Source organism: Myotis lucifugus, unplaced genomic scaffold (genome assembly GCF_000147115.1).
Source record: "Myotis lucifugus unplaced genomic scaffold, Myoluc2.0 scaffold_449, whole genome shotgun sequence".
Taxonomy (NCBI): Eukaryota; Metazoa; Chordata; class Mammalia; order Chiroptera; family Vespertilionidae; genus Myotis; species Myotis lucifugus.
In genome coordinates, this window is record NW_005871497.1 from 173,637 (window position 1) to 183,894 (window position 10,258).

Below are 10,258 nucleotides of genomic sequence, written 5' to 3' on the forward strand. Positions count from 1 at the left end.
GTTTAGTATGTGGCTTTTTTTTTTCTCCACATAAGTAATGCCAATATACAGGAGTGGGCAAAAGTAGGTCTACAGTTGTTCATATGGAAAATAATGCAATAAGTAACAATTCAAGAATAAACTGTTTAGCATACTAACAACTGTAAGCATACTCACAACTGTAAGCCTACTTTTGCCTATCTCTGTATAGGACCATTTGAAAGCAAGGAAATATAGTGGATCCCTTGCAGGGAGAATCAATTAAAATCTAAAAATGATATCTTTTTGCTGTGACAGGCTTTCAGAATGTTAAATGCCAGAAGAAATTCAGTGCCAACTCAGAAGCTTACAAAATAATCCCTTAAACCCTGTGACAACATTGGAAGTATATTCAGCTTCTGTAAAAATTCTACTTAGAAGGGCACAAACTAAGGTCACTTATGACAACAAAGGGCAATTTCACCTAAAGAGTATACCAGGAATTAAAGTTTAGTACAAGGAAAATAAAGTGAAGACAGAAATCAATAAAGACATTCACAAACAAGAACAAAGACATGTTGTTTGCCAACCAGAGGGAAGCTAAAGGGAACAAAGACATGAGGAACTGTCAACAGAACGGAATTCATCACAAATAAAGCCGGCGGCTTATTCAAAGTGTCTTGTGGACAATGCTGATATTTAGTACGCTAAAGTGTAAATGAGAAAACCAAAGGCCAGTCAACAGTTTGAATGCCAGAAGACATGATTAAACAGTGCTTTTTGTCAGCTGTTTATGTGGCTTGACCATTTCAAGGGACAGGTTTATTTTTTTTATCCATAAGTTCTGCTTCTCACCTGCTAACTGACGTCAGATTTTTCTGTGATTCAATTTTAATGAGAGCTCTTGAACTCCATTCAGTGGGGGCTAAAAAACATAAATACATTTCCTCCCACCTTCTAAGCTCTTCTAGCTGGGCTAATTTTACCAGAGACAAATTAACAGGAGAAAATCAAGAATTAATACAGGCATGTGGGGAATCCACATATGTGTGAAAAATTCTAAAAACAGTGCTGAAACCTTGGATTTATAAGACATTTTTGGACAAAGGAAAAGAGGAGAGGATGTAATATTAGATTTCAGAAGTGGGGATGAGTGATTTACAGGTAGTTGAGGGAGAGCAGAACGTATGTGGCAGGGAAATTCTTGGTAGGTAACTCAGGAACAACAGGGGGTATGTAGCTAACAGCTTGAAGTCTTCCTACTAGGGTGAAGATTCTTAAGGGTGGTTAAACCTAGACTCCCTTCCCAAAGCAGGCTTCTCTGTTTGAATGTTTTGGGCATGAGGGAGGGAGGTTACAAGTTCTCTCTGATTCTTTAATTTCTTATGCAGCTTAAAATCAATATCCCACAAAGGCAGCTTCAGAGTGGCAAAATTTTGTTTTCCTCAGTTTAAATGTAGTCTTTTTAGAGTTTTGAGCTCTGTTTAAATGGTTTTTCTTGTAAGTGAAGGGAGCTTTTAGGGGTAAAACAGTCAGATTTAGCAAGTTTTAGGAATTACGGGGTCCATGGGGGGAGAACCACAGGGCTGCAAAGCTGGGAGCTGCAGAAGGTATACATTCACAGAATAAGGGAGCTGCCAGAGGGATACATTCATAGAATAAGGGGACTGGGAGCTGCAGAAGGCATACATTCACAGAATAAGGGGACTGGGAGCTGCAGAAGGTATACATTCATAGACTAAAGAGGCTGGGAGCTGTCAGAAGGCATACATTCACAGAATAAGGGGACTGGGAGCTGTCAGAAGGCATACATTCACAGACTAAGGAGGCTGGGAGCTGCCAGAAGGCATACATTCATAGATTAAGGAGGCTGGGAGCTGCCAGAAGGCATACATTCATAGAATAAGGGGACAGAGCTGTCAGAAGGTATACATTCACAGAACAAGGGGACTGGGAGCTGCCAGAAGGCATACATTCACAGAACAAGGGGACTGGGAGCTGCCAGAAGGCATACATTCATAGAATAAGGGGACAGAGCTGTCAGAAGGTATACATTCACAGAACAAGGGGACTGGGAGCTGCCAGAAGGCATACATTCACAGAACAAGGGGACTGGGAGCTGTCAGAAGGCATACATTCATAGAATAAGGGGACAGAGCTGTCAGAAGGCATACATTCACAGAATAAATAAAAGGAAGCCATCTATTCACAGAATAAAGAAGGTCACAGGGAGAAGAGGAGGGGAGCCCCACATGAGGTTTGAGCTCTGAAGCCACCATAGTGATCAATCAGAGGGGATATCAGGACACAAAGAACTGCAGCCTTTATAAACCTTAAGAAAGAGGGACTTGGTGGGTCTCTCCCATGGGAGTGTGTGCTTGTTTCCCAATGAATTTCCACCTTTTCCCATACCACCTTTTGTCTCTGGCTTCATTCTTTGAATCCACCTGGACAAGAACCTGGAAACCACCTTTGCATCCTGCCCAGGGAAACACCACATGTCCCAGTTTAATTTCTATGTTTCATAAGCAACACTTAATCATTTGCCTAAATGAGTAAGTACTAAGGACTTAGAATCTCAGAAGGTAAGAAATGGAAGTGCAGGCTGTGCCCCTCTCCACCCCCCCTCAAAAAGGAGAAGTAGTTGGACAAGGTCACTTATATTGTTAAGCTATATTTGAGAGATCAAGTTTAGATAGGAATAGAACAGAAAAGGAGTGAGTGTATACTACTGTAGAAAGGATCAGGTTTATAAGCCTGGGGCACTAAAGATATTTGCTCATTTTATAATTATTCCTGGAGGTGGTATTGATAGCACTTTAATTAACTAGTTATTAATAACAGGAAACAAGCAAAGGGAAGGGCAGACATTATAGGCATGTTTCCTGCAAAACGGTAGGGAAGGAATCCAGTATAGGAAAGATAGATGCATGCTCCGTAAGCTGGGGTGACTAGAGAAGGTACTTGCCTATCAATCACACCTGGGGCCAGAATGGGCACGACCACTGCAAGGACTTGACATTTTGGGATTACGTAATCCCCTAAGCCAAGGAATTCCCTCTTTTGTTGTGTTGGACTCTCGGATTGTGGGGCTCTTTTACTCCTACTCTATTGCATTTGCCCTTATGGCCCATGGCCATGCAGACCCCCCCACACAATGAAGTAATGGACTGCAGTGGGGAAATGCAAACTAAACTAGCCTGACACTGAACTGGACCGGCTCCAACATGGAAGGGAAACTCTGGACACTGACTCTGATTTTAGCTCTACTGAAACCCCAGCTACACTTCTATGACTGGACTAAGGGAAATGAGACATTGGAAACCCAGGGATACAATTCCATGGAAATAAAGCTTTCTACTGTATCTCATCCTCCCGTGGAGGCCTCTGGAAATGCTTATTCCAGTGGTACCCCAAGAACCCCACTCCCACAAGCAACTGAGGGAGACAAGCCCCTCTCTTGTCCTGTAACAGTATTATTAAAAATTGTCCTTTGTGTACTGCTATTTCCTTGACCTTTCAGATTGTTAAAGAACAACTTGCCTGAGATAGGCAAAATCTCATTCTAAATTAGGAAGTAAATGCCAAGTATTTATATTACTGTGTCTAGATTTGTAATTTTAGGTTATAAGAGCATTTATAGGGAATCTCATGGAAATAATTGAGATAATTAAATCCAGAATTGTTTTTGGCATATAGAGCATAGAACTGAGATTGTTTGGTCTTCCTAAATAGGACTATTGAGAACCATAATTGTTTGGAATTATGTTGTACCAAGTTAAAATGGTGCTTATACCTCTTCTTCATATTACCTTCCTTCCAGGGCTTAAAGTGTGAAAGCTGCTTTTGAGAATTTTTTAGAGTTGCCATTGTAGGCTTTGTTTTCTTTCTTCAAGAGGAATTTGTAATAGAAATAGATTTTACAGGGAGGTTGTATGGATTGAAATTAGACAACACTTAGAAGTATTTTTCATATTTTTTAATGTGAAATTTCCTCTGTCCCTATGAACACTTAACCTGAGGGGAGATGAAGGGATTTGCAGATATTATACTTGAATCTTTTCTTCATGTGTTTCATTCTGCTTTTCTGTTGCATGTGTCAAAGTGAATCAACTCCTTTCTATAATTATTTAATTACTTTAGCCACAGTTCTAACCTACTAATCGCAGTCTTTCCTCTGCTTTGCTATTGGGCACTACTCATTTACTTGAAGACTTTCACCTAATTTTGTTAGCATAGGTAGCTAGATATTAATAAAGGAAGGGAGCAAACAGAATCAGACGTTATTAAGCCTCATAAACTAGGAAGCCAAATGGGACAGTAAGCCGGCTTCACTAGGAAGTTGCCACATTCATAGGCTGCATCCTCCCCTTTGGGAACTAATCCCCAAGTGGCAGGAAGGCTCATAACCAGTCATTAGCCAGGCTTACTAAGGGAGAGAGAAAACAAAGGGAAAAGTCCTCTGGTGGGCACATGCCAGGTAGAAGCCAAGATGGTGATCATAAAGCTCTGAATGTCTAGCCTGGGAAAAGGACCGGATTGGAAAAGGGACACAGATCTTTGGAAGACCTAGGAAATGGATTGGTTAGGGGGAGGACCCCGCACCAGCCTGCAAAGGATTGGGAAGTTGATTGATTAGTTTGAAAGAGTACCTGGTCCTTCCCAAGCCTGAGATGATATAATGCAAGCTTAACAAAGTCAAGCGCTCTCTCTCTCTCTTTCTCTCTGTAACACATGCTACCCCTGTTCATTTGTGCATCCTCAGCTTTATGGGCCTAGCAGGCACCTGGGCCCAGCAGCCCGGTCAGCTTCAAGCATGGACTCCAAGCACAGGCTCCAGGAAAAAGCCTGGATACAGCAACACAGTGGAGCTGGAGCACAGCCAGGAATAGAAACTATGCCAGCAGGACAGGAACAAAGGCTTAACTGGACTAAGCTTGGACATGGACTGAACCAATGGCACGGAATTTCTGGACCTTGGCCTTCCTTCTGGGCTTGATGAGAACAAGACTGGATTCTTCCACAGTGGGATGGAGCTGAACCTGAGACAGTCCTTTGTGTTTGCTCCAGCTTCAATAAATTTTACCACCATACCTCATCCTCCCAGGTGTGGTCCCCCAAATGCTTTTCTGGTGACACCACAAGAACCCCTTTTCCACTGGCAACATTTGGCACCCAGCTTGGGGTTGGGAGGAGTCATGGTTTGTGATAAGAACTGGGACCTCACCTCCCTGGCTGGATGGTCTTTTTATCATTCATCTCTCTCTCTCCCCCTCTGCTGTTGCCTGTGTGTGTTTTCTGTTTCCTTTTCTTTTTTCTCCCTTCCTGTGGTTTCCGCTCCAGATAAGGAATTCCCCTCAGCCCCACCTTCCTGGGAGTGGGACAAGGGGCTTGCCTCATTGCCTAGCAACCCTCTCAGCTGCAGCCATTTGAGCACTGCTCTCAGCAGCAGCCTCCTGTGCAGCCAGCCAGCGAGTCACACTCAAGGGGCCAAAGAGCCACATGTGGCTCGCGAGCTGCAGTTTGCCGACCACTGGAAGAAATTCTCTTGAGAGAGACAAAAGAACCCATGGCTTTATTAGTCCAACTAGTAAGACCCTTAGCAGAAAATCTGTTCTTACTAGTTAACTACTGTCAGCATGACCTAACAAGAATGACACTACATCCAAAATTATCTTTTTTTTCCCAGATGTCTTTCAACAATTAACTGGCATCTAACTAAAATTTTTAAAGTGAAAGTCAACTTATTTAGTTACCTAGGAATATACTTTTGCATTTAACTTGTCTTGGATGGCTTAATAGGAAATAAAATTGCTTAAAGGTAGGCATTCTAATAGGTGTTTTATTGATATCTCAAAAGTATAGATTCAGTGGGAGAATGGTATCATGTACTTGGAAAAATTTCTAGTCCTTAAGTTGTACTATAAGAACTGTAGGCTTTTGATCACCAATTTTTTTCCGCTACCTCTGAAAAGAACTGGGGTAGTCATATATTTAAATGTGTGTCTTGATTAGACTCACTTTTTTTCAAAGAATGTAAAAATAATCTGTAGATGGTTGATTATTAAACTTTATGGCTTCTGCCTTATTCAAAAAAAATACATCACCTCAACTCTCAACAAATAATGTATATACAAGACATTTATTAAAGCATTATTTTTTATCTCAAAAAGTAAAAAATACACATTCCCAATAAGTATTTTATTAACAGTAATATCATGCTCATGACCTATTGTAAATGCATATTAAAATATTAATATAGTTAAAGTACTGAATGGAATATTCCTTATTAGATGATGGTTGATTTTTAAAAAGTAATTTTCATAATTTAATTTTATCTTCTGTAGTCTATAATGTTTTGTGAGTTAAGCATGTGTTATTTGTATGCTAAGTATATTCTAATAATACAAAGAACTTTCAAGTTTTTTAATGTGACTGTTTTACTGCCCAATTCTTAACAAAATTTAGGCTGGGAAATTATATTCCTGGAAGAATCTTTCAAAGTTTATCCATTTCTCAAAACATTTTTTATTTCGGATCACTTGCCTATCAAGGTAGTTTTCACCATATATTGAATGGTCTTTGCTATACTGTTCTTTGGTATTATACACCTGATTTTTATATTGAAACAATTTAAGAAAAATACAAACAGGGTTATTTTTGTTAAGTTGTAAAGATATATGGAATAAAGATCTGGTTTTCATTCTGTTTCCTCATAAGCGGCATTAGAGAAATTTGTGACAGGTCCCAATACCCAGGCTTTTCTTGAGCTATTGGTATATGTTCATTCTTAGACACGGTGCTATTGCGTATTTCTTTATTTTGTGTTTATTTTTATTATTTTCCTACCAGGAATTTCAGAGTCAAATAAACATTTTGCCCACTTTTAGAACTCTACAGTGCACCTCGTTTGGGGATGCTTACTTCATCTCTGGATTTATGTTATTTACCTTAGTCTTTGTTCCCTCACCAAAATATTTACATATTCTTTCAAAATTCTGTTTTACTTATTTTTCAAGCTGCCTTAAATCCTTTTAGAATAAGTTATAAACAAACAGAAAAATGGACAAATTAATCAATCAAATGAATCTTTCTAAAATTATTGATAGTGTCTAAATTTCCCTCTGGTATATTTAAATTTATGCTTAAAGAAGAGTATATAGCCAAATTATTTTTAAACTAGTCCATATTTCATTGTAGAGCATATATAGCCTAAAGATTAACAATATAAAGTTAACTGAGTTTTGATCTTTTTTCTAAAATACTTACTTTTCTCCCTATCTGGGTTTCAGAAATAGGAGTATTTAACTAGCCGCAGCAAGATTTTCACAGACATATTATATGCCAATTGTCTAATTTGCCATAAGAATCATTGCCATACCTTACCTAATAATAGACAAACATGTAAATTGACCATCCCTCTGCTATGCTAACCAGCCAATCAGGAGAGTATGCAAATTAACCCAACAAAGATGGTGGTTAATTTGCATATGTAGGCGCGAAGTGGCAGAGCGAAGACTGAAGGCTCTGGCCAGAGCAGCAAAGGCCTGGGTCCCGAGTGCCGGAGGAAAACCGGTGCTGGCAGCCAGGGGAAGGGAAGGCCTATTGCATGAATCTCTTCATGCAAAGGGCCTCTAGTTGTCTAATAAATATCTAACCGTCGCCACATTATAATTTAGAAGAATCTCTCCTTTGCCTCAGTATTATTTTGGAAACCTATCAATGTGATCATATAGAATAGTATAAAACTATAAAATTATTATTTAAATACAAATAAAAGAGACTATGTGAGAAAATGCACATTCACCCTTGTTTTATGTACTTTAAAAAATTCTATTTAAGTAGTTCATAAAATACCAGCTTAAATCATTATATTATGGATAATCCAATAAGCACATTTTACTTAATTTTTACTTTTTTCTTAATATGACAACTATTAATTTAATGAAACTTTAAATGCAGTTGAAATTCTATTCAAGGTGAATAAGCATTTCTTCATAAAGAATGTAGAAATAAAATAATAATAAACAAATAATAATGAGATTATTAGAGTCCTTAAAAAATTACTTCAGAAAAGGAAAAATCCAATCTTTATCAACTTTAAAAAATCTTTTCTCAGTGTCTCAAAGTATTTGTCTACCCATGTATCACTTGTCATTTAGTACTTTAGACTGCTCTAGGAAGAACAAAACATCCATGTTCCATTCAAACAACCCTTTTTCCTTCCTTTTCTCACTTTTTTTCTTCAAATAGTTTTTAAGTGACAGGGACCTAGTTGACTCCATTGTTTAGTTCTTCAGAAGAACACGAGAATTCCTAAATAGAGCAAACCCATCCTTCTAGGATTTGACTTCTAGAATCCTATCTGAACCTAGAAAAAAACAAATTCCTTTGATAAGTTTCCTCTCACATAGGCATGGAGTGAGAATTCAGGTGTGTGTGTTGGATTAGATTTACACAACACTCTGCGTTTCCAAATTCTCCAAATTAGGAGAGAGTATAAATATGCCATGAATTCATAGGCACTCTTAAAACTTATCTGAGACCAGGTAGGAAATCTTTTTAAAATGGGAGCATCTTAATATGGAAAAAGACCTTGTTTTTGGGCTGAAAACTAATGGCTGTAGATACTGGTTTTGATCTGGACAATGTGCCTCACTCTTTTTTTCTTCAGGGATATTTATAAGAAGTCATTAATTTAATTATTTCTTTTGTTTTGAAATAAATCAGCATCTAATCTGAAAAAAAAGGAAACTTCTTAATTTGACTTATTTGGCTGTAAATTACTTCCCTCATTTCAAAGAACCACTCTTTCAAGTATATAATTTTTCTCTTTGTGGAGTCAGTTAACAACCTCCCCCCTGCCCTCCCCTCACACATTAAAGTCTTCACAGAAGAAAAAGAGTGCTTATATTCAAACATAAAAATATTTACCTCAATATCTACTAAAATATAACTTGTCTGCATTCAGTAAAAAATTAGAAGGCACACAGGAAGGCAAAAAAAAAAAAGTCTGTGGATAAAAAAAGTAGTCATCAGAACCAGATTCAGTTGTCACACAAATGTTGAAACACTCAAACAGGGAATTTAAGTAATTTTTATTAATATATTGAATATCCTAATAGTAAAATAGTCTTGCAAGATCACATTGCTAATTGCAACCCAAAGATGGAAACTATAAGAAATGCTAGAAATCAAAAGTTCAGTAATAGAGAAAAATAGTGCATTTGATTGGCTTATCAGTATATGAAACACAGTCCAAAAGAGTCCATAATTTTGTGATTCAAAAGGATAGAAACTTGTGGGTTATGCTTGACAATTGGAAAGAATAGACATGAACAATAAACATAAAAGTAGCCTTCCTTTTTTATTGCGATTTCATATTCCACAAACAGTAGGAGATTTTAGATACTGATGGACCAGAACAAGTTCTGCTATTTTGTAGTAATTGAAATAGGATACCTTTTATTCTTTTATAGCTTCACTCTTGGAAATGTGAAGGTGTTTAATTTAAAAGAGAAATATACAACAAAAATATACTGAAAAATATTGTTGCCATAAGGGTTCAACCCATGCTGCCATATAGTTTTATAATGTGTTTCCTACTTTAATATTTTAAAAATCAACTTTCCATTACAGAAAAATCTTTAGACATCCATCTATATCAATGAAGTAAACTTGAATCTGGAGATATTTGAACATTCTTTGAAGATTATTTGCTAATTGCAAAAAGAAGCTAGGATAAATGCTATGTTCTAATATAGTAAAATATTAGATCTGAAATATTTGGAATAACCTGGGAATTTAGCTAAATACCAGATAATTGTTTTATTACTAGGGATTCAAGTAAAACTCTGCTTATAAATTGTTTTTCATATTGCTTAGATTTTAATTTGGGAAGCCAGCAAACATATATAGATATTAGGTATAGCTGTCTAAATTTTTAGGATAATAATTTAAAACTAAATCTAAAGAATAAGAAGCTGATTTTAATCAGCTGATTATATGTGGCAATTATATATGTGGTTAAAGTGGATAAGATCAAATAGGAAAAATGTGAAGAGTTAGAAAAGAAGTGGTGGAGGTCAGAGCCCTAGAGAACATCAATGTTTGTATAGGAGAAAAAAGAGGAGTCCATTCCAAATGTTTAGAAGAAAGAAAATTATAAGAATTACCAGGTAGTAAGTCTTAATTAGTAGGGTCAAATAAAATGGTGCCCCTGTGTGCATCATTCTTTTCTACTACAATTTCTCACCTGCAAGGTATGATATATGTATGTATGTGTGTGTGTATATATATA